Source organism: Rana temporaria, chromosome 5 (assembly GCF_905171775.1).
Source record: "Rana temporaria chromosome 5, aRanTem1.1, whole genome shotgun sequence".
Lineage (NCBI taxonomy): Eukaryota > Metazoa > Chordata > Amphibia > Anura > Ranidae > Rana > Rana temporaria.
The window spans coordinates 422263368-422278601 of NC_053493.1; the positions used below are offsets into that span (position 1 = coordinate 422263368).

General features: G+C 47.8%; 1 long non-coding RNA gene across 1 annotated transcript; it reads left to right on the forward strand.

The window, feature by feature from the left end:
- Positions 1-8670: 8670 nt before the first annotated feature.
- Positions 8671-11313, forward strand: LOC120939706. Its single transcript, XR_005749361.1, has 2 exons — positions 8671-8950; positions 11029-11313. It is a non-coding gene; the product is annotated as an uncharacterized LOC120939706 (long non-coding RNA).
- Positions 11314-15234: the final 3921 nt, after the last annotated feature.

Sequence of the window (15234 nt, forward strand, 5' to 3'; positions counted from 1 at the left end):
GGATGAAAGTGTTTGGTATAGAGAGAGCTGGCAGACTTATATATATATATAATGTCTGGACTCCGCCTATCAAAAGAAGTTTTTATTGTGCAATTTTATTTCTTGTAAACTGAATGTACACATATACAGAGCTCAGCTCTACATCCCACTGACCTATGTATTCTGCCCTACATCCTACTGTGCTTTGGACACTGCTCTACATACTGCTGACCTCTGTACACTGCTCTACATACTGCTGACCTCTGTACACTGCTCTACATACTACTGACCTCTGGACACTGCCCTACATACTACTGACCTCTGTAAACTGCCCTTAATTACTACTGACCTCTGTAAACTGCCCTTAATTACTACTGACCTCTGTATTCTGCCCCACATCCCACTGACCTTTGGACACTGCTCTACATCCTACTGACCTCTGTACAGTGACCTATATACTACTGACCTTTATACACCACTCTACATCCTACTGACCTCTGTACACTGCTCTACAGCCTGCTGACCTTTGTACACTGACCTATATACTACTGACCTCTGTACACTGCTCTACATCCTACTGACCTTTGGACACTGCTCTACATCTAACTGTATATACAATATTTTAAATATTACATACTTTATGTTATTCACTTCATAAATTATAGGATACATATACAATATATATATATATCCAACAAATATATATGCTAGCGATATGCTTTTTGTAGAACAACACCCATTTTAAATGAATGCTCCGCCCCTAATTAAAGTACATGCCCCGCCTACAATGGTTTGCTGTTCCTGGAAACTTTTTTTAAATATTGGCAACTATGTATTACAAACAAGACGCCTAGGGGTTAGCTGGCATGGAACAGATTTGGTCTCTGTAAAGGTCACCACCGTTTACGATATTCCCATTCCATAGCCCACGACAGCTTATCTGACACTCCACAATCCGACAGGCACGATCCATATGGATTTCCCCAGAATAAACGAGACAAGCTCCGTTCTCTGAGTCAAAATGTATGAACGAACTTTAAGGCCTCGTACAGACGACCCAACATGTGCGATGAAAACGGTCCGCGGTACACGCCATCAGACCAAATTCCACGCGGACAGAATACGCGGCGACGTGACGGCGACGATGACGCCGCGACGTGCGCGAACCAGGAAGTTCAATGCTTCCAAGCATGCGTCGAATCACTTGAGCGGGTTCTCGGGCCAGCGGACATGTCCGATGAGTCGTACTGACCATCGGACATGTCCGGCGGACAGGCTTCCAGCGGACATGTTTCTTAGCATGCTAAGAAACATTTGTCCGCTGGAAACCTGTCCGGTCAGCCGGAAAATTGTCCGGTCGGCCCTACACACGACCGAACATGTCTGCTGAAACTGGTCCAGTTTCAGCGGACATGTTCGGTCGTGTGTACGAGGCCTAATGGTATCTTAGCTCTCTACAGTACAGGCATGTTTACAGTAATCAAAGGAACAAATAAACTCGACACCCACACAGCACACAATGGGGGGGGGGGGGGGGTCAATACACCTTCAGATGGGCTAATTACTAAACCTTATCCAGACAGCATGGCTCCGCCCCAAGCTGTTCTCACCTACTTCATAATACACATTCCTTAAGTCAGACGTCTGACCTTTAGACTGCTAACTCACAACACATATCTATCATCAATAGCATCTTCACACAAACAGTGTTATTAGCATACATAATGAAAGTTCTTGGAGCAGACCCAATTACCACCTCAAAAGCATGTGTCCTCACATTGAATGAAAACACTCCACTGACCTGGTGTGGGGTCAGAATAACCACTTGAATATCTCAAGATATCCTGCAATATGAATTATCAGTTATCAGTCACATCTCATGTAATTTATAATTAATATTTCTCAGTCACCCTATGCCCAAAAGGGGCACAGGGTGACCCTAGACCCAAGAGTTACTAGTGACGCTGGCACAGGAGTACCCCCCATCCTTCAAAACTCTCTGGGTGTCATGGGTCATTCCGTTACAGTCTCCACCCAGAGTCTGGCTACATCAATCACCCTGAGGGGGGACAGGGAGTGTGCAGCTCACCCCACCCATGATGCTGGAATGAGACCAGCAGCTATCACGGAAATTGAGCGCTACACACCGCTGACACTCTACAAGTCTGATCTTTACTTTGTCTCTATCTGGACCCTCTCTGACCTCCAGAATACTCTTCAACTTGTTAAATCTCCCTCCACAAAAAATACAAGTAATGTGCTCAAACAGGGTCCCCCCAAAAAAAAACTACACCCAACATGTTTCGCCTCAGGTCAAGGCTTCATCAGGGGTGATTAGTGCAACATCAATAAAAAGAAATTAAATGAAAATAAAGTGTGAATCAGAAATGCCCCATGGCTAATGGCGTCCATTCCATTCCAACGTCACGGTTCTGCCAGGCATGGGGTGACATCAGCACCATGCTTATGTGCGCAATGCTATCACCACGCAAACGCACCACCGGGCTTGGTGGCAACATCAACATTAGCTTCTCCCACACATTTTTTAGTTGGAGCTCAGATTTTTGATATGCCCTTTTTCTTAGGACCCATTCACGTGATCGGACCGATCGGATCTGCCTGTCCGTTTTTCAGGCGGATCCGATTGGGCCACCCATTGACTTCTATGGGAAAGCGGATGTCTGCGGATATGTGTCCATTGACACCCGCTCGGCATCTGACCCGACAAGATCCGCTGGAAATCCGGTGACACCTGCCCGGCATCTGATCCGACAAGATCCGCTGAAAACAGATACGCCGTCGTATCTCTGACTTCCGTCGGTCGGATCTATGGGACCAATTCATAGAATCAGGTTACGCATAGCTCTCACTAAGATCCGCCAGGTGTAAGTGACTTACACCGTCGGATCTTAGGCTGCAATCTCACGCTGGCCGCTAGGTGGCGCTTCCGTTTGTATACGCGACGAATATGCAAATGAGGAGTTACGCCGATTCAGAAACGAACGACCGTCCAGCGCTTTTTTTTTTTACGTCGTTTGCGTTCGGCTTTTTTCGGCGTATAGTTACCCCTGCTATATGCAATGTGCATCCTATGTTAAGTATGGCCGTCGTTCCCGGGTCGAATTTTGAATTTTTTACGTCGTTTGCGTAAGTCGGTCGCGAAAACGGATGGACGTAATTTACCTTCACTTCAAAACCAATGACGTCCTAGCGACGTCATTTGGAGCAATGCACGCTGGGAAATTTAGGGGACGGCGCATGCGCAGTTTGTTCGGCGCGGGGACACGCCTGATTTAAATTCTACACGCCCCCTAGCCGCGGAATTTGAATTCCGCCGGGGGATATCCGATACGCCGCCGCAACTTTAGAGGCAAGTGCTTTCTGAATACAGCACTTGCCTCAAAAACTTGCGCCGGCGGATCTTAAATCAGATAGGTTACGCAGATCTAAAGATCCGCTGACCTTTCTGAATCTAGCGTATAGTGTATATTCAGGGTATAGCAATAAACACTTGACAGAGACATGAGTTGATTAGAAACCAATGGTGAACAAAAAAAAGAGAAAGAACATCTTTATGAACTCCCATCCTATTCCAAAATCCACAAAAAGAAGGAACAAATAATAAAGAAAGATAAAAATAAAAGTGTAGCCCCGCCCCGGTTCCCGGCACGGCAATCATTACAATGTCTTGCCACATCGGTAGAGTGGATTTTCTCAATACTGTAAAGGTGTTCCTGGAAACGTTCTCTGAGACGCCTAAGCGTTCTTCCTATATATTGTTTTCCCACAATCTGCAGGTGATGAAATAGATGAGATGGCGAATATTGCAATTAAAGGAGGAGTTAATCCCCGATAATGTGTCCCTAGTCGTAGAGTGTATGTGGTCACCTCCAAGAAAATAAAGGGGAACCAAAACAATTCGTCTCCATTCACACCGGAGGGTTGCACAGCGATAGCTTCTGTACCACGTTTTTGGAGCTTTTTTTTCTTTTTTTTAGTGGAGCGTTTTTGGAATTGGCACCATCTATTTGAATGGGCCTCCTTCTGCTCCACCACATGAAGCTGCCACCACCATGTTTCACGGTGGGGATGGTGTGTTCAGGATGATGTGCAGTGTTAGTTTTTCCCCCACACTTAGGGCTAGATTCAGGTAGAATTATGCGGGCGTAGCGTATCTCAGATACACTACGCCGCCGTAAGTTTGATCAGCAAGTCCTGTATTCACATAGAACTTGCTCTGAAACTTACGGCGGCGCAGTGTAACTGGGCCGGCGTAAGCCCGCCTAATTCAAAATAGGCTGGCTGGGGGCGTGTTCTATGTAAAATACTAGTGACCCCACGTATTTTTTACGTTTTTAATGAACGGCGCATGCGATGTCCGTGGACCTATCCCAGTGCGCATGCTCCAAATGACGTCGGCAAATCATCATGCTTTCGACGTGAACGTAAACTACGGCCAGCCCCATTCACGCACGAGTTACGCAAACAACGTAAAATTTTAAAATTTCGACGCGGGAACGACGGCCATACTTAACATTGGCTGCGCCATGTATTTGGGGGAATAACTTTACGCCTGAAAACCCCTTACGTAAACAGCGTATCTTTACTGCGACAGCCGGGCGTACGTTCGTGAATCGGCATATCTAGCTGATTTACATATTCTAGGCGTAAATCAGCGTACACGCCCCTAGCGGCCAGCGTAAATATGCAGTTAAGATACGACGGCGTAGGAGACTTACGCCGGTCGTACCTTAGCAACCTTTAAGCGTATCTCAGTTTGAGCATACGCTTAAAGTTGCGACAGCGGGGATTCGGACTTACGACGGCGTATCTACTGATACGCCCGTCGTAAGTCTATGTGAATCCACCCCATAGCGTTTTTCTTTTAGGCCAAAAAGTAAAAGATTGGTGTCATGTGACCAGAGCACCTTTTTCCACATGTTGGCTGTGTCCCCTCCCCCACATGGCGTCTCACTAGGGATGAGCTTCGTGTTCGACTCGAACATCGTATGTTCGATCGTTCGTCGAAATACGAACAAAACGGGTCGTTCGCGCCAAATTCGAGTGACGCGCCACGGCCCATAATTCACTGTGGCATTGCTGGCTTATGATTGGCCAAGCATGCACTATGACCCGCATGCTTGGCCAAATCACAGCGCCGTCAGTACAGAGAGCCGTAATTGGCCAAAGCCAGGGTGGCTTTGGCCAATTATGGCTCAGGGCTTTAGTACAAGCCCCACACTATAAAAGGCCGCTTGCAGGGTGGCCTCTTGTAGTGTGTTGTGGCGCTGGTTAGAGATCAGTCAGAGAGAGAGAGAGAGAGTCTTTTTTTTATAGGTAGATAGAGCAGGTAGGCTAGTCAGTTAAATTTACAGTGTGTAGAGGATATATATACATCCCAGGTGTTGTACATATATTTATACACTGTATAGTTTAGCTAGATCAGTTCTTCCTAATTTACTGTAAGGCAGTAGATTGTGCTAGCTGCAGTATTCTCACGTGTTGTATTGCCCGTGTGCTCTGTAGTTTGCACCTAAACCTACTTGGTGTGTACTGCACTTGTGCTCTGTAGTTTGCACCTAAACCTACTTGGTGTGCATAGGCCTGCGCACAGGGTGTGCCAGGTGTGCCCAGGCACACCCTAATCACACTGTGCACCACAGATTCCCCCTACTGCCCTGGCTCCCCCTCCTTCTTCTCGCAGTGCTTCCGGCTTCCCTCCTCTCCTCTCCCTTCGGCTGTTGCTGAGGGGATGTTTTAGGATGAGTGGGGGAAGGGGCCGGTAAATATGTAACTTACCAGCCCCTTCTCTTTCATCGTGAGTGATCGGTAGTGTGTGTTTTAACTTTGGGGTGCACACCCTAATGCAATAGGCTGCGCACACCTATGTTGGTGTGTACTGAACTCGTGCTGTATAGTTTGCACTTAAAGCTACTTGGTGTGTACTGCCCGTGTCCTCTGCAGTTTGCACCTAAAGCTACGAGGTGTGTGTACTGATTTTGTCCTCTGCAGGCCATTAAAATGTCTGGAAGGACAACAATTATAGGGGGATGGGGGAATCCTCCCGGTGTGGACCAGTGCTGGAATAACCAGAGTTGCTGTCCTGTCCCGGCTATTCACAGCGCTGGTCTCTGGTTACTTTATGGGGCTGATGTACAGGAGGGCCAGCACAATTTGTTGTGCCTATTTTAACGTGCATTAATCGCAGGGTGATACTGCCAATGCACCGATCTTAAAGTGTGCCACCGCCCCGATATTGAGGGAATTTGAATGAAAACTAATGGTTTGGGCTTTAAAGGCACACGGTACAATTCATATGAAAAAACTAGAAAATTTATTGGTATGGAAATATCATAAAATCAGTTATAAACATAAAATCACAATAGAAATTAAATGAATAGCTGGTTCTACACAGGTTATCACAATAATTATATGATCTCAATATACAAAGGCTTAAATATATGTAACGTCTCACGAACAATTTTGCACTAAATACAATTGTACTTCTTTCCCAGTTAACTCTCATCCGTTACTTCCTTCCCAAACCTTCTTCCTGAAGAGTCTCTCACTCGAAGTTCAACTATAGTTACTTCCTTCTTTCTAATTAGCCTGTGATTTCCTGTTAAGCTGCTAGGCGGCCTATTTAAAGCGGTAGTTCACCCCCCCCCCCCGACACATTTTACCATCGAGACAGGCATTGTAGCGCGAGCTACAGTATGCCTGTCCCGATTTTTTTAACCCCGTACTCACCTTGTAGTCGTCCATCGTAGATTCCGGCTCCCGCGGGGAATGGGCGTGCCTATGGAGAGGGAGGATGATTGACGGCCGGCCCTGGCACGTCACTCTCCCCGAAGACAGCCGGAGTAGGTCTCGGCTCTTCACGGCGCCTGCGCACAGGCTATGCGCACGCGTCGTGAAGACCGAGCCTATTTCGGCTATTTCCGGAGAAGCGTGACGCGCCAGAGCCGGCCGTCAATCATCCTCCGTCTCGATAGGCACGCCCATTCCCTGGAATCTTCGATGGACGACTACAAGGTGAGTACGGCGGTAAAAAATTCGTGACAGGCATACTGTAGCTCGCGCTACAATGCCTGATTTTAAGGTAAAATAAAAAAAAAAAAAAATTTTCCCGTCGATAGGGTGAACCCCCGCTTTAAGCTCCTACCACTAACCAGGAAGTGTTCCTTTATTTTGGCTGACACAACGCCTCTGTCGGTTGGGTATCCAGACGCACCTACTCTGAACTTCAGCTTCCTGACCTGGACCAGGAGTCTCCACTGCCTGCTTCACCAGCCTTACCCGTCTGGACCCTTGGAGCCTGACCTTATGCCTGCATCATTCACTTCAGTATCGCAAGTACCCTGATGTTGTTATGCATTACTATCCTGTGAACTGCCCTGCCTGTTAATTATGTATGCTAACTATACCAGGAATTGCTGCAGCCATAGTCTCTCTATGTTTGGTACTTCTAATAAGGATCCTGCCATGATTTCTACATTCTAAGTCACCAATGTGTGCACATATACTACCTATTACTTTGAGGACTTTGCCGTTAAGGTTTTTTACATGCCACGCATGCTCGGCTACTTCTGCATTTAACTAGTATCAGTTCTACCTGTACTTTATTCTTATTTGTTTGAGTTTTCACTGGCGCCTATGAAGGAATATGCGCCATGTTTCTTGACTGAGACTGTGATGGTAGGATTCCAAACTCTCTGCACACAAGAGAGTGAAACCTGGGTCCGAAACTGAGTAGTCTCCGCAGTTGAGATCCTAACTCTCAAATAATATCCGGCGTAACGTTACAATATAAAGCAGAGTCATAGATATAATCTTATATTGTGTAACCCGAGTAGTGATCCGGAGGATATGGAGGGCTTGCTCTACATGTTGCGCGCTTTGGAATAGCGCTTCCTCAGGAGCATAGATATTTGAGTAACAATTGGGCCGCGTTGGGTGTAGACAAGGTGCGGTTGTACGTTAGCCCCACAATGGCTGTAATTCAGAAATAAACTGATCCAGCCTATTGGAGGGGTAGTATCATTAAAACGCAGGCAAAAATGCGTAGGATGGTAGGGCAGTCAATTGCTGGTAAGCAATCATACAAATATCTGATCCAGGGGTATAGTCAAACGGTGGTTTGTATGCTAGGTAGGGTGGGCTGGACAGTAGTGGGCAGATGGGTAGATCTACCAGATCGATAGCCTAGCCCAGAATGACACAAAAACATCCGTAAGGTATCCCCCTGTTTTGAAGATGATGCCAGTACGCTGTGCTCTGTGCCCGGAGCCCAAAAACTGCAGCAACACCATTTTATTCTCCAGGTCCTCTACTTTTGAAAACTAATATCATTTTTGGGGGGTTCCAAGTGTGTTATAAATGTCAAAATTGTCCTGGATGGAAAGTGGTTCATTTTTCCGCCAGCATTCACAGTTGAACTGGCACCCTCCTGGCACAATGATGAAAACTTTTATTGTAATAAATATTCTAGGTGAGTTTTCTCATCCTTCACCCCCCTCCCCCTCGGAACCCCTCCCAGTCTCCCCACTGACTTTGTTCTGTCTTGTAATGAGAACCGGTTTACCCACTTTATAGGAAATTTTAATAATTGTGTCATTTTAAAAGATCATTAATATCTTTCACAACTCTGCAACCATTATAAAATGTATAAATGATATGATTTGCATAATTACAGGTTGCGATGTGTGATATAAAGTGCGGGGAGTTGTGCGCGGCTCTGATATCGGTGGCTGGGAGCGGACGGAGCGCACCGTGGAATATAACGTTGGCGGTTTGATCGTCTTTCCACCCATCACACCTAACAATGAGGTGGCTGTGGACTCTTCTCCTTGTTGGGTTATCCGTGGCCTTCATCTCAGCGCTGGCCCTTCCGGAGGAGGAGGAGGACAGACAAAGATGTTGTGTTTTTGGAGGTTGCTCAGGCTGTTGGTGTCGCACCAAAAACATCTGGGTAAGAGGGTGCAAGTCATGTGAATTTGTGTTAAGGAGCTTTTTTTGAAAAAATTTTTACTAGAAGAAGAGAGAGGTGGAAAGAGGAAAGGAGAGGAGAGGGGGAAAAAGACAGAAGAAGAGAGAAGAGGTAGTAAAAATTGTAAAAAGTGCTCTGGTCAGGAAGGGGGTAAAATGTTCCGGGACTGAAGTTGTTAATGGTAATGGACTGGGGGGGGGGGGACCCATGGCGTTGTTTTTTTTTTTTTTTTATGATATTTTATCTATAAAGCCGTTTTAAATGTAATTATGCTGCGGTACTGTAATTTCCGACAGAAAAAGTCAGATGTGAGCTTTTCGTCGGAAATCTCGACCGTGTGTACGCTCCATCGGTCTTCTGCTGTCGGAATTCCCGCCAGCAAAAGATTGAGAGCAGGTTCTCAATTTTCCCGAGGGACCTGTATGCTTTTTCGGCGTGCAAAAAAACCCCCAAAAAAACGCATGCTCAGAAACAATTTGACGCATGCCCAGAAGTATTGAACTCGTCGTAGTGTTTGTACGTCACCGCGTTCTTAACGCTCGAAAGTTCAGAGAAATTTTGTGTGACCGTGTGTAATCCAAGCCAAGCTTGAGTGGAGTTCCCCCGTACGCACGAGCGGAATTCCCGTCAGAAAAAAAGTTGGATGGTTTTTCCGACGGGAATTCCGCTCGTGTGTACGAGGAATTATAAACACAGGAAAGATGCGCTACTTTACAGGCATACTAAGGGGGCCCCCCAAGCACTATATTTAACTGCTTGCCGGCTGCCTCACGCACATTTACGTCGGCAGAATGGGCATGTTAAACAACCTATATATACATTGCTTTGAACCTGCCCCCTAGTGGCACGCGTGCGCGCCACGGTCTCCGTGACCGCGCCCACGGGACCTGTGGACTCGATGTCCGCCGGTGTCCTGCGATCGGGTCTCAGAACGGCAGAATGGGGGGGATGCCTTTGTAAACAAGGCATCTCTCTGTTCTTGCCTTGTGACACAGCACTGATTCTCTGCTCCCTCTCGCAGTGATCAGTGTTGTGTCACTGTAAGCCACGCCCCCTAACAGTTAGAATCACTCCCTAGGACACACTTAACCCCTTGGTCGCCCCCTACTGGTTAACCCCTTCACTGCCAGTCACATTTACACAGTAATCGGTGCATTTTTATAGCACTGATCGCTGTATAAATGACAATGGTCCCAAAATAGTGTCAAAAGTGTCCGATGTGTCCGCCATAATGTCGCAGTCACAATAAAAATTGCAGATCGCCGCCATTAATAGTAAAAAAAAATGTTACTGGAACACAGGAAAAATGCACTGGGATGCACCTAAATGCACCAAAAAGAGGCAGACAGAACGGCAGTCTGCCTATGTAAACACGGCAGATCGCCGTTCTGTGACAGGAGAGGACAGAGATCTTGTGTTTCTGCTAAGCAAGAACACGGATCTCTGTCTTCTTACAGTACAAGCTCCTCCCCCACACAGTTAGCTAACACTCCCTAGGGAACACATTTAACCCTTTCATTGCCCCCTGATAACCCCTTGTCCTAAATTGATAAAGAAATTTGATTTTTTTTTTTATATTGGATGTTTTATAGCAGAAAGTAAAAAATAATGTTTTTTTTTTATTTTTCAAAATTATTGGTTGCTTTTTGTTAATAGCACAACGAATAAAAACGGCAGAGGTGATCAAACACCGCCAAAAGAAAGTTCTATTTGTGGGAAAAAAAGGGCTTTTTATTGGATGTGTTTTGTAACAGAAAGTAAAAAATATTGTTTTTCTTTGTTTTTTTTTTAATGTTTTAATCTATATAATAGAAAAAAAACACATTAGTGATCTAATACCACCAAAAGAAAGCTCTATTTCTTGAAAAAAAAAATATATACATTTTTATACTGCGCAATTGTCAGTTAAAGTAACGCAGTGCGGAATCGAAAAAAATGGCCTGGTCAGGAAAAGGGTCTTCTGGAGCTGAAGTGGTTAAATGATTCATTTTATTTTTTTTATTTTTTTATGTTCCGTCTTTTTTAACATTCATTATTTTTTACAATCTTTCTCCACCCAGGAACTGGGAGATTATGGTAATCTCCACCCAGGAACCAGTGCTTCAATATTTTCCATAGATTGCATTATCTGCAAAGATAGAAATTGCTGAAGAAACTGGACAAACGCCATCAACAAACAACGGAATTGAAGCCACAATTTTTGCGCCCAAAGATTTGCGCAAATCTTCTTTTTCCTGGTGATCGCCGGTCCACCCCCCGGAGTTTGTCTCGTCTCTGGACTCTCACTTGTTATTATCTGATATTCCTGATGTTACACATTAAAGTATAATTTGCTGAACCCCCAATGTGAGGACTCTGGTGTGATCGTGTGTACAACCATCAACCGCCGCCACTGACCGCCGCCACTGACCGCCGCCACTAACCGCCGCCACTAACCGCCGCCACTGACCGCCGCCACTGACCGCCACCACTGACCATCGCCACTGACCGCCGCCACTGACCGCCACCACTGACCATCGCCACTGACCGCCGCCACTGAACAATGCCACTGACCGCCGCCACTGACCACCACCACTGACCGACTCCACTGATCACCGCCCCTGACCACCGCCCCTGACCACCGCCCCTGACCACCACCACTGACCGCAGCCACTGACCACCGCCCCTGTCCACCACCACTGACCGCGGCCACTGACCACCACCGCCACTGACCACCGCCCATGACCACCGCCACTGACCACCGCCCCTGACTGCCGCCACTGACCACCGGCACTGACCGTCATCACTGACCACCACCACTGACCTCCGCCCCTGACCACCGCCCCTGACCACCGCCACTGACCACCGCCACTGACCGCCACCCCTGACCACCACCCTTGACCACTGCCCCTGACCACTGCCCCTGACCACTGCCCCTGACCACCGCCCCTGACCACCGCCCCTGACCGCCGCCACTGACCGCCACCCCTGACCACCGCCACTGACCACCACCACTGACCTCCGCCCCTGACCACCGCCACTGACCACCGCCCCTGACCACCGCCCATGACCACCGCCACTGACCACCGCCACTGACCGCCACCCCTGACCACCACCCTTGACCACCGCAACTGACCACTGCCCCTGACCACCGCCACTGACCACCGCCCCTGACCACCGCCACTGACCGCCGCCACTGACCACCACTACTGACCGCCGCCACTGACCGCCACCCCTGACCACCACCCTTGACCACCGCCACTGACAACCGCCATTGACAACCGCCCCTGACCACCGCCACTGACCGCAGCCACTGACCACCGCCCCTGTCCACCGCCCCTGTCCACCACCACTGACCGCGGCCACTGACCACCACCGCCACTTACCACCGCCCATGACCACCGCCACTGACCACCGGCACTGACCGTCATCACTGACCACCGCCACTGACCGCCACCCCTGACCACCACCCTTGACCACTGCCCCTGACCACTGCCCCTGACCACCGCCACTGACCACCGCCCCTGACCGCCGCCACTGACCGCCACCCCTGACCACCGCCACTGACCACCACCACTGACCTCCGCCCCTGACCACCGCCACTGACCACCGCCCCTGACCACCGCCACTGACCGCCGCCACTGACCGCCACCCCTGACCACCGCCACTGACCACCACTACTGACCGCCGCCACTGACCGCCACCCCTGACCACCACCCTTGACCACCGCCACTGACAACCGCCACTGACCACCACCACTGACCGCCGCCAATAATCGGCGCCAATAATTGCCACCACTGATCGCCGCCACTATATAATTTTTTTTTATATATGTATATTTTTTATTAAAGGGCCCAGAGGTCCCCAGGGCCCTGGATGGCAACCCCCCTTTTTTTTATTTCTTTAAAAAAAAAATGTTTATATATATTTTTTTTAATTAAAGGGCCCAGAGGTCCCCAAGGTGCCGGATGGCAACCCCCCCCCCCTTTTTTTTATAATTAAAAAAATATATATGTTTTATTAATTGGCCCGGAGGTCCACAGGTCCCTGGATGGCAACCCCCCTTTTTTAATTTTATTTTTATAAAAAAAAAAATGTTTATATATATATATAGCCAGATTCAGAAAGACTGGCATAACTTTGAGGCGGCGTAGCGTATCGCTTATACGCTACGCCGCCGTAAGTCAGAGAGGCAAGTGCTGTATTCACAAAGCACCTGCCTCCTAAGTTACGGCGGCGTAGCGGAAATGGGCCGGCCTAAGCGCGCCTAATTCAAATGTGGAACAGGAGGGCGTGTTTTATGTTACTGACTGGTGACCCGACGTGAGTGACGTTTTTAAACGAACGGCGCATGCACCGTCCGTGGACATATCCCAGTGCGCATTGCTCCAAAGTACGCCGTTCCGACGTGAACGTAAATTACGTCCAGCCCGATTCGCGTACGACTTACGCAAACGACGTAAGAAGATAGGCCTGTTCCGACGTCCATACCTTGCATGGGCTTGCGCCACCTAGGGAGCAGCTTTATCTTTACGCCGGCGTATGTCTTACGTAAACGGCGTAAATAATTGCGACGGGCGCACGTACGTTTCGTGAATTGGCGTATCTTGCTCATTTGCATATTCGAAGCAGAAAGCAACGGAAGCGCCACCTAGCGGCCATCGTAAATATTGCACCCTAAGATACGACGACGTAGGAGACTTACGCCGCTCGTATCTTAGCCTAATTTAAGCGTATCTGGTTTCCAAAATACGCTTAAATTTACGACGGCGTAGATTCAGCGTTACGACGGCGTATCTACTGATAAGCCGGCGTAAACGTCTCTGAATCCAGCTAATATATTTGTTTTTTATTAAAGGGCCCAGAGGTCCCCAAGGCGCCTGGTGGCAACCCCCCCCCCCCTTTCTTTTATAGAAAAAAAAGTTATATATTTTTTCATTACTTTTTTTTCCGTAAAGGGCCCCCCCCCCCGCTTCTCAATTAGCGGCGGTACCCATCCCGCTTCTCAATTTGAGGTGGCAGCACCCCCCCCCCCCCAAGCTCAAGGGGGCCCATGACTGAAGCTGGGTGCCCCATAATTCCTGATGGCGGCGGCCCTGGGTGGAGGCACGCCTCTCACTGCAGTGTCATAGAAGTGGGATGTGTCTAAAAGAAAAATACTCTCTTCCAGCCCCGCCCTCTTATCTACAAAGCAAAGAACACGTGTATAAGATTTACCCACAATCCCCTGTTTTTCTCACACAGTTAGGAGGGAGAATGAGAATATATACGAGATAAACCATTATTATTATTATTATTATTATTATTATTATTATTATTATTATTATTATATATGTTATAAGATAATCATTTATTATTTATCTATTTACTGTGAAATTCCTGGTTGGAAGTTATAACCTCAAACTTCCGGAATTTGTCTGTTAAGCCGCCTGCTTGAGAACAGATTGTGAAAATTTAGTAAATTACATTAACCCCTTCCATACCGGGGGGGTACTTACGCACCTTCCTGCCCAGGCCAATTTTCAGCTTTCAGCGCTGTTGCACTTTGAATGACAATTGCGCGGTCGTGCTACACTGTACCCAAACTATTTTTTTATCATTTTTTCCCCACAAATAGAGCTTTCTTTTGGTGGTATTTCATCACCTCTGCGATTTTTATTTGTTGGCGCAACAACTAAAAAAAGACTGAAAATTTAGAAAAAAATAAAGTTTTTATTTCTTTCTGTCAATTTTTTTTGTAAATAAGTAAGTTTTCTTCTTCACTGATGGGCACTGATATGGCGGCACTGATGGGCACTGATGGGCACTCATGGGTGGCACTGATGGGCACTCATAGGCGTCACTGATGGGCTCTCATGGGTGGCACTGATGCGTACTTATGGGTGGCACAGATGGGCACTGATGAGGTGGCACTGATGGGCACCGATGAGGCGGCACTCATAGGCGGCACTGATGGGGCACTCATAGACGGCACTGGGCACTCATAGGCCGCACTGATGGGCACTCACCACAGCACTACAAGTCCCATCACAGCCAGAACATAGATGACCACAGCACTACAAGTCCCAGCAGAGCCAGAACATACCACAGCACTACAAGTCCCAGCAGAGCCAGAACATACCACAGCACTACAAGTCCCAGCAGAGCCAGAACATACCACAGCACTACAAGTCCCATCACAGCCAGAACATACCACAGCACTACAAGTCCCAGCAGAGCCAGAACATACCACAGCACTACAAGTCCCATCACAGCCAGAACATAGATGACCACAGCACTACAAGTCC